Raw genomic sequence first — 20,830 nt, 5'->3', positions numbered from 1 at the left:
TTCTAAGTATTCAAGGTCTGAACCATAGCTGACAGAAGTGAGAAAATGTAGACAAACTGACATTAATACACTACATAAGCTTTAACTGGAAAAAATGTGAAAACATAAGCATACATTTCCTTCAAAACTTTGGAACAATTTGAACTGTAAATATATTTTGTATTATTTTTTGTCATTGAGAATCTGAGGTAATTAGACCATGAGTGTACATTTTTCTCTCTAAATCAAGACACAGTTATTCAACCTCCATTACAAGGATAGAAAATAGGGGCACAAAGGGAGAAAATTAGGTCTATGTTTTGTGTTTTTTGCCCAAATACTGCTGCCGTTTTTTCTGGTGCTGCCTAATACAGCATGATCTGCCTACTGAGCACTAATCACTAATTATAAAAGCTGTGAGTGCCGCTGGAGTTACCACTGGCCCCTGACTGGGCCTCTCCTTATGTTTTCTCATCTTGTCTAGTTTTAAAAGTTCCTTAAAAAAACTTAAAAGTTTCTCTTTTGAAATAGAGCTCTGATGAGGTGAGAAAAATGCTTCCTCTGTGTAAAACATAAGCTGATACTAAAATAACCTTGAATTAAAAGAGACTGAAATATCAATGTCTATATATTTGTTAAAAATGACAATACTGTTCGTATTTTTTGACATGGAAGAAACTCATGTGACAGAGACCCACATGTCCATTCTCCCCTTCATCCGTATAATAGATCCCTCAAGGATCAGCTGATCACCTCGCCCCCTGGAATAGACTACTTTTCCTGCCATCTCTCATAGCTGGGTGTGGACATGTGTCTCAGTCCTTTACATGTCTATTGTAACATATTTAAATAGGAATATCTTATATTTTATATCATCTTTCTTCCTAGAAGAGCAAAGCTTTTTAAAACATTTTTAAAACTAATACCCTTTTCATTAATCATAATTTTAATGTCCATAGCGTTCAAGGTATCATATTTTTATTACCACAATATTATACAGCTATTTTGAAAATGAATGCCTTTTCAATTCATTCAGGGACATTAGTTTTTCTTATTTTAGTATATGTAGATTTAATGGAAAGAAAATAGAATAATAAAGAAATAAGCAAGAGGCCTAGTTTCATTTTTTCTTCTTTATTCCTTTTTATTTGTTATTAATTTTTTAAATTGATGTATAATTGACACGAAATATTATATTAGTTTCAGGTTGCAACATAATGACTTGATATTTGTATATGTTACAAAATGATCACCACAATAAGTCTTGTTAACACTGGTCATCATACATAGTTACAGAATTTTTTTTTCTTCTGATGAGAACTTTTAAGATTTACTCTTTTAGAAACTTTCAAATATACAATTCAGTATTTTAACTATAATCATCATACTGTACATTACATCTCCAGGACTTACTTATTTTATAACTCGAAGTTTGTACCTTTTGAATCCCTTTGCCCATTTTGTCCCCAACTCCCAATCCCTGCCTCTGGCAATCACCAATCTGTTCTCTATGACTTTGTGGGGTTTTTTTGAGGGGGGGTGGTGTTTGTTTCTGTTTTTTTTTTTTTTTTTTTTTTTTTTTTTGTTTCTGTTTTTTGGTGTTTTTTTTTTTGTTTTTTTTTTTTTTTTTAAGAGAAGTATGCCTTTATTTTCCTTGTTTCACAAATCAAGTTGGCTGTGTTGGTTGCTTTTTGGGCATTAGTCAAAGAGACCAAATCCCATATCCTCGTCCGACTCTTCCTTTTCTTCAACCTTGGCTGGGGCGGCAGCAGCAGCAGGAGCAGCAGTGTTGGCAGCGGCCACAGGGGCAGCAGCCACAAATGCAGAGGGATCAGCCAAGAAGGCCTTGACCTTTTCAGCAAGTGGGAAGGTGTAATCAGTCTCCACAGACAAAGCCAGCACCCGCTTGTATCCATTGATGATCGAATGGGGTACTGAGGTGTGTTTTTTTTAGATTCCAAATATAAGTGAGATCATACAGTATTTGTCTTTTTCCATTTGACGTTTCACTTAGCATAATGCTCTCAAGTTCCACCCATGCTGTCACAAATGACATGATTTCATATTTTATGAATGAATAATATTCCATTGTATGTATATATACCACGTTTTCTTATTTTCTTTATCCTGTTATCCATCAATGGACATTTAGGTTGTTTTCATATCTTGGCTATTGTAAACGCTGCTGCAATGAACATGGGGGTGCAGATACTTTCGAGTTAGTGTTTTTATTTTCTTTGGATAAATACCAAGATGTAGAATTGCTGTATCATATAGTGTCCATTTTTTAATTTTTGAGAAACCTCCATACTGTTTTCCATAATGGCTGCACCAATTTACAATCCCACACAAGGGTTCCCTTTTCTCCACATCCTTGCCAATACTTATTATTTCTTGTTGTTTTTATAATAGCCATTCCACAGGGGTGAGGGCATCTCTCACTGTGGTTTTGATTTGCATTTACTTGATGATTACTGATGTAGAGCATCTTTTCATGCACCTGTTGGCCATTTGTATATTTTCTTTAGAAAAATGTCTATTCAGCAACTCTGCCCATTTTTTAATTAGATTGTTTTCTTGCTATTAAGTTGTATGTGTTCTTTATATATTTTGAATATTAACCTTTATCAGATATATGATTTGCAAATACTGTCTCCTATTCAGCAGATTGCCTTTTCATTTTGTTGATGGTTTCCTTTACTGTGCTTTTTAGTTTGATGTTGTCCCACCTGTTTATATTAGCTTTTGTTGCTTTTGCTTTTGTGTCAAATCCAGAAATCCATTGCCAAGATCTATGCCAAGGAGATTTTTTTCTATATGTTATTCTAGGAGTTTTATGGTTTCAGGTTTACATTCAGGTCTTTAATTCATTTTGAGTTAATTTTTGTATCTGGTGTAAGGTAGTGGTCCAGTTTCATTCTTTTGCATGTGGCTGTCCAGTTTTCCCACCACCATTTATTAAAGAGACCATCCTTTTCCCACTTTACATTCTAGGCTCCTTTGGTGTAAATTAATTAACCATATATGCATGGGTTTATTTCTTGGCTGTCTATTCCATTGATCTATGTGCCTGTTTTTATGCCAGTACCATACTGTTTTGATTATTATAGTTTTGTAGTAGAGTTTGAAATCAGGGAGTGTGGTGCCTTCAGCTTCGTTCTTCTTTCTCAAGATTGCTTTGGCTATTCATGGTCTTTTGTGCTTCCACTCAAATTAATTTCATTTTTAAATGTAAAATAATTTTCTTGGTAATTATTTGCAATAAAGGATTTTATATCACTTCTTTGACATATTAACTCATAGTAATGTATATTTAACCCTACTCCCATTTTTACATAAGAAAATTGATGTATGAGAGGTCTATACCAGTCAGGGTTCTCTGTAGTAAGTAACAGAAGCCAACTCTGGCTAATTTAAGCACAAACGGATTTATTTTCAAAATATTGGGAAAGTCATAGAATTTTCCAGGGTGTGAAAACTGGGCTAGAGGCTGCGTTGCAGAACTGACATCCCTGATGAAGTTCAGGTTTGATAGCCTTCCAAGTGGAACCACCTAGTGGAAACAAAATGTCCTGGGAGAACAAAGGTATGATTTGGTGACTTTGGAATGATCTTGAGGGAGAAAGGCATACTTGGCTGTAAAAATGGAAAATTATGGCCTTAAAGTTTAGGTTAAGTGTACGTGATAGATGATGGCCACTATTTTTAATTTAATTCAAGTATAAACACATCCCCCACCTCATAAATCTTACAAGATTGAATTCACAGGACATTGTAAATAATGCATATATCCTATCTCTTGTATTACAAATACTGGTCAACATGTCCAATATTAAATAGCCACCTAGTTTATTTGTGCGTATTTAAGGCTCAAAACTCACAGTCATTGAAGCCACTATTTACAAATTTAAGAGGTGCTGCAATGGATTATTGGCCACAGTTCAGGTGCCACTCTGGCATTCTGACTGAGAAGTCTGTAACACAAAATAGCTGATTAATTCTTCCTCTGATCAGAGCAGAAAACACTTTTGTCCCCACGCAGATGGTTGTTGTGTCACCAAGAGGTCTTTGCTTTGGCCAGTTTCAGAATTAGAGAGTCAGGATGAGAAACAGATTGTCTTTGGATACCCCTGTCTAGGTATTGGTCACACCCTTCAGGTCTAACTTGCCAGTTTCTCAGGATAACCATGAGGAATGTGACACCACCTGGAAGAGTGGTTTGATTGTTGTTTGCTGCTTGTAAAAGAGGAAATGCTCCACTGATGTTCCCTGTTGCACAGTCTCACTACTTTTTTTTTTTTTTACTTAACACAATAAACATTACCTCTCAAACTTTTTTTAAAATCTCAGTTAACCTAATAGGTGTAAGGTGGTACTCAATGTGATTTGCATTGTATTTCTCTTTTTGTGAGTGAAGTCAAACATGTTTTATAGCTAAGAGCCATTTTTATTTCTTCTGTGAATTCTCTGTTCCTATCATTTTCCCATTTTTTCTATTGTGTTTTGAGTCTTTTCCTTATTGCTTTGTAGGAAATTAACCCTTTGTTCTGATAGAAGTTGCAAATACTTTGTTTCTTTTCACTTTGGTAGGTTTTGTCAAAAGAATTTTACTTTTTTATTGTGGAAAATATATATAAAACATAAAATTTACCATTTTAATCATTTTTTCAGTGGCATTAAGAACAGTTAATGATACGGGCCAAGCAAGCAGGACTCCCCCACACTGAAAAATTTTTAAATTTTCTTTCCTATAGGGATTTTAAGTTTCCTTTTCCTTAAGCTTCCTTTCCCCCAGTTTTTTAGCTCCCTAGTTCCTGATCTTAATCACCTTTCAAATCAGCTTTTTAATCTCAAACAGAAGATTGCGTCTAGCCTGAATCATAGGAATTCCCGTGCCCCTGCTCCAGGCCCGGCTCCTGGGTGAACATCGCCGCCTGAATGACCGGATTAACCAGAGGAGAAGACCACAGGCTCCCTGAAGCTAAACAGAATTGCTATCACACAGCCACCTTGCGTTGATGGCTTTGGGTTCTGCTTCTTGGGCCAACATGTTTAACTTTGTTTAACCAAAATCTATTTTTCCTCATTTAGGGGCCTTAGGGATACAGATGATAGGGCCAACATGTTTAACTTTGTTTAACCAAAATCTATTTTTCCTCATTTAGGGGCCTTAGGGATACAGATGATACCCCAGCAAGATTACCAGTCCCAACGAAAGAAGCCAGCACTGTCTTCCAGGTGGATCTCGAAACTTCTTCCTCTCATCTAAGATTCAGACAGGGCGAGAGTTCCGTGAATCCCCCAATAGGTAGGGACAGCTCTACACTCCTGCCCAGCAGGAATAAGATACAGAAGAAGAGACCTCTTGTTCCTCAACTTTCCATAGAGATTTTACGGGGATCACGTCTCAAGGGAAAACAAGACAGGCAGTTAGAGATAAGCATCGGGTCTCTGCATCCTTGCACGTGCAACATAACCCACAGAATGCAACTGCCCAAAAGTCCTCCCCGCTCTGCCCAAAACTTCCCCTTCTCACTATAATTATCTACCCCTATGAAGAAACAAACGGGTACAAAATACCCAACTGGATTAAATTAGTCACTCATACCTGCACAGTAAAGGCCACAATGACCTTCATTCACCTGGGCCTCATTATACCATCATTATAATATCATATATATGCCCTGAAGTTCATTAATATCATTATAACAGATTGAATTCTGGGAAGGAACATGCACAGTCTAAAAAGATGAGGTAATAGCCTCTTGTCCATCACAGGTGTCAATCAAGTGGTCTCATGCCCGGAAAGAAACAGCCATTCTAGAGAAAAACAGGGATAAAAACTCCAAGTGCTCACCAGTCAGCACCTCTTGAGCCTTGCTTTTGCTTGAGGCCCGCTTCAAACCATTTGGAGTGTACTTTTTCTCCTAATAATGCCAACTTGGGCCCCTTGGGACTTTGAGCCTTTGAGCCTTTTGAAACCATCCTTTTGCTTGGCCCGCTCCAAACTCTTTGGAGAGCTCCAATTTTCTTCTAATACTGGCTCTTGATCCATTCTCTACTGCTCCTCGGGTCCTATTTCTTTGGAGTGTACTATCTCTCCTAATGAACTACTCCTTCACTACTTTATTTCTGTGTCTAGTTCAATTCTTTGTTCGAGACACTGCGCCGAGGAAGGCCCACTCGACGGTAACATTATCATATTGTACAACAATTGCCACTATCCATTTCTAGAACAGAAATCCCAAACAGAAACTCTGTACCCATTAAATAGTAATTCCTCATTTCTCCCTCCCCGTAGCCCTGGTAATCACCATTCCACTTTCTGTCTCTATGAATGTGACTACTCTAAGTATCTCATATAAGTGGAATCAGACAGTATGTGTCTATTGTGACTGGCTTATTTCATTTAAAATAATATCTTTAAGGTTCATCCATGTTGTAGCATGTGTCAGAATTTCCTTCCTTTTAAAGCTGAATAACATTCCACTGTGTGTATATGCTACATTTTGTTTATCCCTTAGAATTTTATTTTGATGCAGAGAAGTCCATCTTTTAAAAAAAGGGGTTCTGCTGTGTGCAACAAATTTTAAAAGACTCTGGAGGCTTTGCTAGAAATAAATGATAAGAGATTTATTCAGGGGTCTTAGAGTTTGCAAACTGAAATACAGCTAGGCAAAAGCCCAGAAGTGGTCCAAAGAAGAAAGAAAAGTTAAAAGTTCTTATAGCAAAAAGTACATTCTTGATAATTATTAGTCCTGCATTCTTAGCCCTAGGATTGGTGCAGGATGGTTATCAGTCAGATGGCAGGCAGTTTAGGATGATGGTTGCTAAGTGGTATGGTCATGTCCCAGTGGTTTGAATAACGGATGTCAACTGTATACATATGTGAATTCGTCAGGAAATAATCACATGGCCTGATACGTGAGTCCTTGGGAGTAATCAGAGGGTTGCCTGTATATACATTGACTCAGGATTGGAAAGTTCAAAAAGTTTTAAGTTTCCATAGCTGTCTGAACAAGAATGGAGTCTTCCCTTATGACTCAGCCTTCATAACGTTAATTTTAGCACCTTGGTTAAAGTGACTCCATTTTATATACTCCCTATCATTACTCTTTCCTCAGACCAACCAAAGGTATAAAGAATTCTTCTCTAGTTTCTTCCACTGCATGTATCATTTAATGTTTTTAATTTTACATTTGAAGTTTTGATTCAGGTAAAATATATTCTAGGTGAATATGTGAGGTTTGTCTCCAACAAAAGAAGAAAGACACTTTGAAGACTGTGTTCCCCAAGGGACATTTTCTAGGACAGAAATTTCAGTGCAAGAAGTTTGTTGGGGAGTTCTCTCAGGAATCATACCTATAAGGGAGTGAAGGAAGAAAAATGGGGCAGAGGGAGAAGTCAAGTTGAAATGCAGTGGCAACAAAGCTTCAGCCAATTCCATGAGCGCTGGACCTGAAATGGCCTTTCAGAGTTGTCTTAAATTGAGAGAAGAGGGCCAGGCATTGGTACACCCTTATGAACCCATCCTTGGATACGACTGACCCTAGGGGTGTAATGTTGGATGAGGCAGGTCCATTTGGCTGAGAACAATTCCTTGGGAGGGACTCAGCCAGGAACCTTCAGCAAACAGCATTCATATGATGGCACACCACAGCATCCTCTCTACTCTTTTCCTAACACCACTTATTAACTAATGCATCCCTCTGCCACCTTTATTATATATGAAATTCCATATGTATTGGGGGTCATTCTTGGACTTCTCTATTCTGCTCCATTGATCTAGTCCTTCATATGTTAGTAGTATACTGTTTTAAAAATTATAGTTTTATAATATATGCTAGGGCTAGTCCCTTCTCAGTAACTTCAATTTTTTTTCTAGTTATTCTTGCTCGCTTATATTTCTATATAAAATTTAGATCAGTTTGCTAGTTAAATCTGGGGGGTGTTGATTGGATTAAATGTATAGGTTAATTTAGAAAGAACAGACATCTCTATAATGTTGAGTCATTATCATCTTCAAGAATATGCTATGATTATCCATTTGTTCAAATTATCTTTAGAGTTTCTCACTGGTGTTCTAAAATTTTCTTTATGTAGATATTATGCATCTGTTGTTAAATTTATACATAGTTATTTTATCTTTTTAATTTTTTTGTAAGTGAGGTCTTTTCTGTACATTTCTGACTGATTGTATATATGAAGATGAATTATTTCTGTTTATTAATTTTGAATGCAACCACCTTACTGTATTCTCTTATTGTTTATTGTAGTTTTCTAGTTAATTCTCTTGGGGTTTTCAGATATTCAATTTTATCATTTTTAGAGGATATTTTTCCCTCCAGTTTTCCAATGTTTCAGTCTCTAATTTCTTTATTTGGCTTAATAAGCAAAAATACAAGATATTTTAAAACACTAAAACTCTAAGTCACATTAATTCACAACAAGAGAAGACATTGTGTATACTTTAACAACTGCGCTTACTATACTCACTGTCTTATAGTTGTAATTACATATTGTAGTTATAATCTTTTAATCTGTTGTCTCCATTGTTAATTATGATATTTCTTGAGAGAAGGAACTGGTCTATTAACTTTGATATCTCCAGCACTTAGCTTAGTGCCTCAGTAAATGTTTGGTGAAAAATTAAAGAAAAATCAATAATCCAATCCTAAACAGGAAAAAGTAAATATCATTTACAAAGTGTCTGTTAATTTTAACTGGCATTAATGTCAAACTAGCCCTATTTCCTTTAACTTTTGGAAACCACAGAACATAAAGTAGTGTTTTTTAGGTCTGAACACCTTCTCACCTTGGGCTGGTTCTCTGTTCTGCCAGCCATGCTGTCCACTTCAGATGCCAACCAACCTCTCTATCACCAAACACTGTCTGCCCAGTGCTAAGTGAACTCTGCTGGTCCACTCCAGTGCCCTGGACAACCTGGAGAGTTGGACTCCAGTCTCCAGGTAGAGGGCAGAAGTAATGTAGGTACCGTGTTTCCCCGAAAATAAGAGCTAGGCGGACAATCAGCTCTAATGCATATTTTGGAGCAAAAAATTAACATAAAACCTGGTCTTATATTATATTATATAAGACCGGTTATTATATTATATTATATTATATTATATTATATTATATTATATTATATTATATTATATTATATTATATTATTATATTATATTATATTAAACTGATATTATAGTAAAATAAGACCGGATCTTATATTAATTTTTGCTCCAAAAGACGCATAGAGCTGATGGTCTAGGTAGGTCTTATTTTCGGGAAAACACAATAGGTCTGGATATTGCTTGACACAGCATTTTATAGGACATAAAGGGAAACTAAAAATCCTTCTCACCAGTTCTGTCTTTGGTTTCTGTCATTTCCAACCTTCTTCGAAAAAAAAAAAAAAGGAATTAAAGTAGGGTCTGGCTTACTTTGACATCGCTCAATTTTTTTAGTGGTTTCAAACATTCTCAAAATAGCACAAGTCGTAACTGACTCAGCCAGAATTTGAGGCTATGTCCACTGACTCCAAGTCTATTGCTCTTCCCAATAGATTATCAAGTTGTTTCTCCTTGAATTTTATTCATCAGAAATTCTTTCAGTTCTCTCCTAATTTGGCAATGGTGGTGACAGAGTGCCTTCCAATTTATAGAAATGCAATTTGGTAACAGATACCGAGACACCTAAAGATAGATGTTCACTCCCTTTTACTCAGTCATCCTACTTCCCAGGATTTACGTAAGGAATTAATTTAACTGAAGAAGATAGCCATCTGAGGGAAGATATTAATTTTAAGATGTACTCTAAAGAATGTACTCTATAAGATGTACATCTATAAGATGTACTCTATAAGAAAAATAAACCTAAATGTCCAACAATTAGATGGGTAGTTTAAAAAGATTATGTCACATCAACTGAAGGGACTGTTATACTGATATTAAAATTATAATTATTGATGTAGGTGATGTTGGATCTGCTAGCAGTTTCTGAGTGCGGGCCAGGATCGTATCTCGTGAAGCCAAAGAATGGACACACGGAGCAGGGAGAGGCAAAAAGTTTTAAAAAGAGGATAGTTTATTAGAGGAGAAGAGGTTGCAGCTCCCGAGCGGGAGAGGGTCCCGAATGGGGGTGCCCCATGACTGAGGCAAAAGCTCTTACTTTTATACCTTCCCTTGCCTGCTTGGGGAAGGGGAGCTATTTGAAGAAGGGAACTTGTTTGAAGAAGGGAATTGGTGCCTTCTAATCTACCGGGTTTGTTCTGCTTGCCCATCCTAAAGGAATTAGCAAAGTAACCCACTCTTTATCTATCAGATCTATTCCATTTGTCAGGCCAAAATGAATTTTGTGATTAACCTCAAGGCCTTGTTGCATTATGTCCTGGAGCAAAGGAGTGATTTCAAAACCTGAAGTTTTAGGATATGATTGTCTTTGTTTATTCCACCAGGGACCTCCCTGTCTACCTAGGGACATGCTAGCTAACCTGTCTCATTATGAATACTATGTAATAATATGTGAAAAGAGTACTTTATGACATAGTGTTAAGTTAAAATATAAATACAAAAGTACATGCACACCAAGATAATAACCAAGCCAAAATATGTGTCAACTAAGGAGAAATACAGGGGAAAAAAAGAAATAAATGTATAAATGTATTAGGGAGGTGAGATTGATACAATTAAAACCTTTTGCAAGTTGGATTCCCCAGAAAGCAGACTCTGAGATGGAGATATGAATGTAAGACGGTTTTTTTCGGGAGCACCCTCGGGATCAGCACCTGGGTGTGGGGGTGGGGGGTTGGGGGGTGGCAGCGGGAGTGGATGGAGGGGAAGTTGGACTGCAGAGAAACCCCAGCAGGATCTCTGAAGCTGGACTGGCCTTGGGAAGCAGATGTGACTTTGGGTGAGGCAGCTGTCCCCAGCCTGCTGAGCATCGTTCCCTGAAAGTTCTAAGAAGATTAATGGGAAAAACTAGAGCCTCCACCTCCACGATTGGTCTCAAGGCCCCACCTAGCACTCTTCTCCATCTTCTAGCATGTGTGACAGAGTCCCCTCACCCTTACCTAGCACTTTTGCTGGTGTAGGTGGCTTCCCTGAGTGGGAAAAATCCTTAGGAGCTCCGGGTAACCCGGCCCTTCTCAGGCTAAGGTGCTACAAGGGAGTACAAAGTGGATCACCTAGGGTCAGATAGATTCTTCCATGCTCCCATTATGTAACAACAGTCCTACTTCCTCCAGATAAGGAATCAGTTACCCCTTCAGGCAAGTAACTTCTTTCCATGCCTGCTGATTTCTTGGCATGAGGAAACTGAAGTGAGCAGAGGAAACTTGAATAAGATGCTTGCTGTGTACCCTGGTAGAATGACTTCCACCTGGGAGCCAAGATGTCTACACTCGGAGTCCAGAGTGGTGGAACAGGAGCCAAAATTCTCCCAGTGGGTCCCTGGGAGGTGGGGTAAGCAGGGCCACTCCTACTTCCAGCCCTTGGTTCTCAGAACCACATATTCTAACTACGAGGAACAGCATACCACATAATGGTTACTGATTTAGGGTATATGCTTATTCTGTAAGGCATTACCTCCAAGCTGGCCTCTCAGTTGCACCTTTTAATGTACACTGACAGTTAGCTTTCCTTTTTTGTAATGCAAGTGCCTGACGTAAGCGTTGATTTGCTGAGGAATCTATTTCAAAGAAGCATCAGCTATCTCAAACAAACACATTGGCTCTCCTGAAGAAACACATTGTCAGCCACAGGACTAGATCAAGGGCCATTACACTCACGCCCCCATTCCCCAAAGCCAATGAGGCTCCTTTGTTTTAGAGATTCTGGTTGATTTAAATAGCTAGCCATTTGGGCAACTTGGTTTTTGTTTTTGTTTTGTTTTTATTTCTTGTTCACTCTTCCCCATGTTTTAAATTCCCACTCTTATGTTTTAAATTCACCAACAAAGAGTGAACCTGCAAAGTGTTACACCCCCACCCTCAACCCTGTTAACCTAAAAATAAAAGGCCAAAGTGAGAAGAACCAGTGGTTACTTGACAGCCAAAAATTATAGGTATTCAGCAAGTACAGACTCAGGCAGAAACCCAAACAATGTTCTGATTCAGAGGAGAAGGCAAGGGGTGTTTACGAGAAAGAGAAGGGGAACAATTATCTGAATTGAAGGAATTTCTATGGGTGTTAATAAGCTAAGGAAGAAATTTCTATAGGTACAGATGAGCTAACATAGCTAGTTCTAAAACATGCCTTTAATTTTTAGTCCAGTAGTCATAACAAACAGTTATTTGGGATACAGTGCTGCTTTAGGCCCAGCCCAAAAGTTATTTTACCTCTTTTTTTTTAACTGGGGAATGTTAGGGAACAGTATGTTTATCCAGGACCCATCAGCTCCAAGTCAAGTCATTGTTTTCAATCTAGTTGTGGAGGGCGCAGCTCACTGACCCATGTGGGAATCAAACCAGTGACCTTGGTGTCATGAGCACTACACTCTAACCAACTCAGCCAACCGGCCGCCCCCCAATTTCGCCTAGTTTTAACATTCCAAACGTTTGAGGAGTAAGACATGCAAGGCAGTTCCTATGGGATGGTAGGTCCAATTCCATTGTGAAGTGGCTTCCTTAATATTATATTTTACAACCCCAATAAGAGCAGAACCCCAGGCCCTCATTCTCCACTCTGTCAGCAACCTTGCTATGTGCCCCCTGGCATGCCATGTATGCTCCAGGGCTTGTAAGTAATAAACTTTTTCTTCAGAATTTCCTGATAGTTATTGCTGAAGGGCATCTTGCAATCATAAGAACCGTAAGGGTCAGTCCAACATTGGTTTAGAAAGGGGAAGACTTCTGTGGAAAGCTCACCAGGGCCCTGGTGAATGCCCCCAGGCATTTCCAGCTGGTAGTATTATAATAGTATTGATGGGCTGAGACCTGCACAAAATCCACCTCCATAAGCCATTCCATTGCTCTATCTGTGCAGTATGGGAAAGGGCCAGTGGATCCCATGGGTATATACTCATTACCACCATTTCCTATAAAGTGTATCCCTTATTCCAGTGTGATCTTCTGTAAGATCCCCTGTGAGTAGATCAAACTCCCTGTAAGCCCTTGGAAAATGGTGCTGTCTGATAAGACAGGCAAACTCAGAGCTGCAACATTTGTTGATTGCAGTCAAGATGACGAGATGAATTATTATCCCTTTTAGGGTAGAAGGAGTTCAATGAATTCAGCTTGCCACTTAATTTCTGGTTGGTCTCCACCAAGGGATGGTGCCATATTAGAGACATAGAGTTGGTCTCTATTGCCTGGCAGGTTGGGAATTTGGTAACAGCAGTAGCTAGAACAGTCTTGTTGAGTGGGAGCCCATTCTGTTGAGCCCATGAATATGCTCCATCCCTGCCCCCGTGGCTATTTTTTGTGTGTGGTTAACACTGAGGCACAACACAGAGGCTGGCTGATGTCAACTGGCTGAGTCATTCTGTCTATTTAGTGCTTAGTGTCATCTGTCATTCAATCAAGAGTTCTGAGTGTGAAAACTGACCCAGATCTAGAAACTGAGCAAGAGATCATGAATTTTTATTGGGGTAGCTGCCCTTAGCTTCTTCATCATTCATCCTTAATTTTTCTGATTGGGTAGACTGAACAATATTCTTGTTGGTTGCCCATCTATACTGCCCATGATGAGGCTCTGTTCTTCATCACACCCATAGCTTTCTGTGGGTCAGACCCCTCTTGCTGCCTCTCCAACTTTGCCTCTCACTACAATAATTGAACCCACTTTGCTTCTAATGGTTAAGCACTGCCACCTGACCTCTAATATTTTAGGCCATTCCCATCTTCATTATTATCAAAGAGCCCCGTTCTGAAATTGTATCTCTTACCATGAGCTGTGGACTATAAAGGAGTGCCACCAGTGCAGCTTTCAGTGAATCTGATGTCCCTCTTACTAGGTCCTTCTTTATTGCTTTGGTACATTGAGTGTCTTCTGAGCCCTCACATGGAAAATAGTCACCTGGTGGGGTTTGCAGGCTCATGTAAAAAATCCATTCATGCATGCCCCCCTTCTTTGAGACATTTGGTTCTTTTTTCCACCATCTACAAGAGAGTTCTGGCATTTACTCTTCATTGAGTGTGGACATCACTTTCTGCAAGTGTCTGAGAGCCAGCCTAGCAGGGTGTACTGGGGTCCCTGCCAGGACTTAACATTCCCATAGCCCAGGAGAATGCTTCCATATCAGTCAACATGCCCATAGCCAACTTTATGTTCTATTTCCTCTTGACCCCAAACCCTCAGAATCCAATCCTGTACATGCTATCTTTGCTCTGTTGGTACCTACTGGCCAGGCACTGCAGCTCCTTCAGGGGATAGTCCCCTTCCTCCTTTAGCAGACCCAGTGCGTCCCTGACTGGGTTTGTTGTGACTGAATGGTTGTTATTAGTTACAATGGGTCTACTGGCAGGAAGGGAAATGGTGGCAGATCTGATGGTAGGACATATCTTGCTCCCTCATACTTCTCAAATACTGGTTCCATTGCCCAAGCTAATGCATTCCCTTCCAAAGGCCTGCCATCACAGAATACGTCAGCAATCTCACCACTGCTATGCACCTGACTTTATTCATGCTCTACCAACCACCTGCACTAGGGTCCTTATTTCCAGACAGCTGAGAGGTGACCCAGCTTTAGCATCTGCTTTCTGGGTTTCCTGGGAGACAGACTCTGCAGTGGAGTTTAACACAGAGAAGGCTTATTGGACGATGCTGTTGGATCAATATCTATAGGAACGTAAAGAAGCTGGATTGAGCAGACAGAAGTAGAGCTGTGATGCTGTCACAACATCAGTCTCAGCAGGTTCCAGGAGGGAGGGTCTCTGGAACTGGGATAGCCCTGATGAGTTGTTCTCAATTAAGGATGTTGACCAGTCCCCGAATGTAGGCTGGTCTTGGGAAGAGTCTGTAATATGAATGAAGTGGCTCACTTCAACAGAGGATAATCACAGGTGGAGGGGGTTAAGTGTGTCAGCCATCCACCCTTCCTGCAGCTGAGGGAATACAGATCTGAAAGGAGGGGCTGAATCTGGGCAGCACACTACAGTGTCCACTACGGACATTTTAAAAGTTGTTACAGTTGTATTTTAATAATCAAAGAAATGAAGTCATTTTTTTAAAAATTGCTCAGAAGAAAATGGTGACACCCTTTGAGTTCTTTTGTCTAGAGACTTAGTGATTCCTCACCTGAAGAATGGCCCAGACCTCCCACAAAACAAATAGAAACTTGGAAGCAGCTTGGTGAGTGGAACTGCTGATAGGCAGTCAATTATCTTCTCATGATTCACCTCCCCTCGACCTACCCAACCCAGACCAAAAATAGATTTGTCACTCGTAGACTCCAGGCTACTTCATAGCAGAACAAGCAGGCAAACCTGTATAACCTGAACAAATAAATCGAGGCCTGTGTGCTTCTGCTTAGAGGCCTATTGCCACACGGCACCTGTGCTAAAAAGAAACATAAATCTGACACCCAGCACCTTGAAAAATAATTTGCCTTTGCTGAAGCCTGGTGAAAATGTGGCCAAAGACATTTTATCACACGTCTTAAAAAAAATTGTACTTCCTGAAAATCCTGTTTGGACAGCTCATTCCTAAGTTTCATTCATTCAAACTGCTATTTTCCAAATCTCTCTTTTCTACTGCTGGCAAAATTTCACCTCTAGATTTAGTCCTTTCTTTCACAAGTACTCATACATATAAAAATCAATTTTATATATGTAAATCAATTTAGCTTTTCTTTGCATTTTTCAGCTGTCATTACCTCCACAGCATGCAAAGGGCAAACACAGGCTTCTTAACAGAGAAGGTGGAAAATATAAATTTTGATGCTGTCATACATTAAAAAATATGTTATACATTAGAAAATATGTTATATTTTTAATGCTGTACTTGATGGTGACACCCTTAACCAGATGAGAGGAACCCAACAATAAATTAAAATGTCTGAATCACCCCTTTTTTGGAGCTGCCATCTCATTGTTCTTATGACCACCTATCCCGTACGCAGTCACCTCATTGTCCATCAGAGTGTTTCCACAGTATCGTGTCTGGGATAGACCTGGCTGTGTTCCACTTGTTCTTTCAAAGAATCTTTGTGGACCTGACGGATAGGAAAGAACACGAGTGTGAGGTGCAAACTTTTGTGTATACACCCAAACTCAATCCTGCATATGATTTCAGTGAGTTTGTGGACCTCTGAATAAGTCCCAGTAAATAAGTTTCTCTATCTAACTCTCAGTTCCTGAAATTCTGACCTCAAAATGTTAGTAAAACTAATAATACACTTAGATGCCCATGACAAGATGCAAAATCCATTTTTAATTAGCACATGAATAGTCCTTATAAATTACATAAAGCATACATAGATTGTATACTAGAGACAACATTTGTATCATTCATTCCCTCCTGTTTGTCATTCATTTATTTAACAAACATTTGTTTGCTAAGCACTTAACTATTTTAGAGTAATACATTAATATAAAACCAATCTCCAACTTCAAGAATCAAACCAGTTCCTGAGGAGAATTGAATGTAAATAGGCAATAATAATACTGTGCTATGAAAGAGGGTATTGTGGGAGCCTCAGGGAAGAAAGGGATGACGGCAGGATGGAAGTGGGGAGGGCAACTAATTCTGCCTGGGAGTTGGGTAGGGCTGAGAATGGTTTCAGGGAGAGCTTTTTGGAGAATGTGACACATTAACTGGAGACAATTCTTAACAGTTTTCAGAAGACAAGAGTGGGAGTAAGATGTTCCCTCCAGAAGGGATAGCATTTGCAAAGACCCAGAGGCAGGAGGGAGCAAACATGGTGCATTGGAGAGCTTGTCCCTTGTTTGCTAGGCCTGGAGTGGAGTGTGGATATAGAAACAGTTGTGAAAGGTAAAGCAAGGGCCAGTACACAGAGGGCCTGGAATGCTGGTCTAAGGAGTTTACTCCTTATTTTCAATGGGATTTGGAGTCTCTGAAAGGTATTTAATAGGACATGGCATGATCAGATTTGCATGTAACTTCGTGAGGTGTGGTGGTACTCATGTCCGTGGATGGAGGTTGCTTCTATATCAGTTGCATTTAAAATTTGAAAATAATAGTAAAGAATTGAAATTATAAATGACTTGCTTTTAATACATTAAAACAGTAACTTGGTTATACCTTTATATAACAGCACTCTGAGCCACTTGCTTTTAAATGTTAGTATGAATGGAGTTATCACCAGAGCTGTGGGAATAGCATGCATAACTCTCATCCCAGCTAGTCTTTTCCCAGCTTTTAGCGAGATACCTGATGTAACCTCTCATACCAGTGGAGATCAAAATATTGTGTTTATTTATAATTTTTTATTTATTTCCACTTTCTTTCTGTTTTTTTCCAGTGATTACATTTTATTTTAAAGAGCAGAGAAAGTACAAATGAAGAAAACATGCATAGCGCATTAATATCATTACATGGTTACTTTATTTACTTACATATTTATAATATGCTTTTATGAATATAATCCTCCTTCCCTGAGTAGTCTGTAGTCTATCTGTTTTAGTTTCCAGCTACATTTGCATTAGAATTTAGGTAAAGTCGAGAGAGTAGGTAATGCATATAAATGTCATTTGTTCTGCTATACTGCAGCAACAACAAACAACAAAACAACAAAAATTGTTTTTTAAATCCAAGCAATGCTGGAGTAATAAAAAGAGCACAAATTTTGGTAACAGACAGATCTGGGTTCAAATCCCAATCTGTTAGTTACCAGATATATAAACTTGGGCAATCTATCTAACCTCTCTTAAGTCTTAGTTCTCTTTATATAAAATAGAGCTAGTAATTATTGCCTTGCAGGATTGATGTGGTAAGTGAAAGAACATATATTCATTGCTTGTATAGGTATTTAAAAATTGGTGGTTCATAGCAGAAAGATCACTGTCAAGGTGACGTGGAGATGAAGTTGGATGGTTAACGAAGGCTAAATGCAGAAGACTCACTCAAGAAGATGAAGAGTTAATTCAGGAGGGCTAAACTAAGGCAGTTGCAAAGAGGAGAAAGAATAACTTTTAGAAATATCCAAAACTTAACTATCACATTGGGATAGGCTTGCTACTACAAAAAACAACCGCCAAATCTCTATGGTATAATACACTATAGATATATTTCTCCCCGTGTTAGTTCAGGTCTTCTGAGGAGCCCATGCTAAGATGAGATTAGACATGCAAGAGATTTATTGGGGGAAATGCCTGTGAAGGGTAAATAGGAAGATGCTAATAGAGGCAAGCAGAGCTTTCAGGCCACAATGCAGTTCTGACACCTGTGAAGGAAAGGAGCAAGGAAGGAGGATTGGGAAGGAAGAGTCCTGGACTGCAGTGTAATTTCCAGAAAAATTCAGCCAAGTTGGTGGAGAATCCATGAGTCAAAGTCACCCGCTGGAGGAATCCTGTATGTTGCAGGAAAGGGCCTGAATTTGTATCCCTGCGTGCTCAGTGTCATGCAGGATCCCTGTTTCCAGTCCCCACATAAGAATGCAGGACATGGTGAGGCCAAAAAGGAAAACCAACGGAGCCATGGATGGGGATTCATACCACTATATTCTCGCTGGCGGCTGGGTTGGAGACACAAAAGCAAATATCCGCCAGTACCCCAACAAGGGGGTCTTCCTGTACCCTAGTCTCGCTGGCGGCCGGGCAAGACACAAGAAGTAGGATCCACACGATCCACAATCCATCATCCATGCTTGCTAACCCCACTTGCTAGCTGCAATCCACCGACCTCTTCTCTACCAACAAACCAACCCCTTTGCTAACTGCAATTTTCCCTTGCTAGCTCAGGCACGGCAGTTATATCAGTGGCCAATGGCTAACTAGTTATAGCTAATATAAAGTCACAGCTGATGGCCATCTACTACCCGAGCCAGCACCTTTCCACATGAAGTTGAGAGCCTGGAAACTGCTCTCTGGGACTCTGTCCCCACACTCAGTCATTGGCTAGGAGCAGCCTGTGGGAAGTGTAGCTTTGGCACAAACACAGTGATATAGCCAGTGAGGCAGAGCTGAGGCCATAGTAAATCTTGTTCTCCCAGCTGGAGATCTGAACAGCACACTAGCATGACCTCATACTCCACATCACAGTACAACACAGATTAGTTCTGGGAGTTGCAGAGCTCCATTGAGTCATTCAGGGACCCAGCTTCCTTACATCTATGGCTCTGCCCCCTTCTAGGTCCCTGAAGTTCTCTCTGTTCAGTTGGCAGGTGGGGAAAGAGAATGTAGATAATGTATGAAATGTTACTACTTGCATGGGTTCCACCTGAACTTTGCTCCCGTTACTTATGAGTTGACCCACAGGTAGTCAGATGGCCCCACTTATTGCAGGAAGACTGGAAAATACAGACCAGCTGCATACCACAACAACCGTTTGCACGAGGCAGATGAGAGAGAGAGAGCGATGTCCCAGGTTTCTGGCTTGGATTACTGGATAGATGGTGTGCCGTTCACCGATGTAGAAAATACAGAAGGATGCCAACCTCAGAGGAAGTGGTGCTATCCAGTAGCCAGCTGGACATTCAGGTCTGGAGCTCAGGGTTAGAGATAACTCCGATGGTGGTTGAAACCATGAGTTGGTAAGAGATAGTCTTAGCACCAGGAGAGTAAAGGGCTAAGAACATAAATAACTCTGAAGAACACCAAAATGTAAAGGGCCTATGTGACTCAACATCTATTTCAATCTCTTTTTAGTGTGTCTTTCTGTACTGCAAAGTTGAAAAGCTAAAAAGGACATTTCCCAGACTTCTTGTAGCTAGGGTTTCCAAAGATGTGATTTATGTTCTGCCGATTAGACACACTCACATAAGACTCCAACTCCAGGCCTGAAGAAGTGGGCAGCCAGGCAGGGCAGGAGGCACCGCTGTGCTGGTGCAGAGTGCAGCAACCCTAGATCTCAGGTTGGTGGCTACAGCAGCCGTGTCCAAGTTCAACAGTTACTTCCGCATTGTGGCAGAAGCAGCAGCAACGCCCTTGACCACTGGCTCCTGAGGGCGGCTTTGTTCCATGTAACCCGGCCGAGGGTCTGCTTCTTCAGCAATCCCATGAATTCTGTAAGCCAATGAATACCTTGTAATCATCCCTTTCTGCTTACATTAGCCAGGGTGGTTTCTGCCTTTTGCACCCAATCCATGATGGATATAGTTAGAAAAACCTGGGCCTTTGGAAGAGGCTGAAAAGCCTAGGCCAGAGAAATAGCACTAAAACCAGGACTGACTGCCTCCAAATCAAGGGAGGGAAAGGTTTCAATCGGTGGACAAAAATTAAAAGCTGCAGAGAGGCCAAGATGGATACAAATATAAAGTAAAATAATTCAACCCGGAGGTCATAGGTGATCTCCACAGGAGCAATTTCAGTGAAATCATAGGGGAGGGGGCCACACTGCAGGAGGTGTAGGAGATTCTTCCCTTTTATTTGGAACCAATTTATGAACTACGAGTCAGATAATATAGTCAGGTACAGGTAGTCCCGCTTTTCTAAAGTTTGACTTCTGCCACTGCGTTTTTACGAAAGACCTACATACGTACTGATTTCCATTAACCGAAAGAACCCCAAAGACAATTTTCGTTCATACCCAAGTGGCCCCTCCAAGCTCCTTCCCAGGGAATTATACTCAGCATCTCAGCATCAAGCTGCCCCAGAGCTTTGAACTGTGTCTGTGAGCATCTGTGTTTTATCTTGATTTATTTGTGCATCTGTTAGCAAGATGTGTCCTGAGGTATCAGAAAAGCCTAAGGGAGCTTGGAAGGGTGTTATGCTTAGTGTAAAACTGGACGTAATGAT

At 39.9% G+C, this 20,830-nt stretch overlaps 1 pseudogene across 1 annotated transcript in view; it reads right to left on the bottom strand.

Moving 5' to 3' along the window:
- Window positions 1-1,677: 1,677 nt before the first annotated feature.
- Window positions 1,678-20,830, bottom strand: part of LOC308494447 (large ribosomal subunit protein bL9m-like) — a 31,664-nt pseudogene continuing 12,511 nt past the window's right edge. The window contains exon 2 of the transcript in view: window positions 1,678-1,830. The product of the transcript in view is annotated as a large ribosomal subunit protein bL9m-like (transcript). The remainder of the gene's footprint in view (window positions 1,831-20,830) is intronic.

The sequence above is a fragment of the Rhinolophus hipposideros genome (genome assembly GCF_964194185.1).
Source record: "Rhinolophus hipposideros genome assembly, chromosome: 3".
In the NCBI taxonomy this organism is placed as follows: domain Eukaryota; kingdom Metazoa; phylum Chordata; class Mammalia; order Chiroptera; family Rhinolophidae; genus Rhinolophus; species Rhinolophus hipposideros.
The sequence above is the reverse complement of the archived record's forward strand: the minus strand, read 5'-3'. Positions and strand labels throughout refer to the sequence as shown.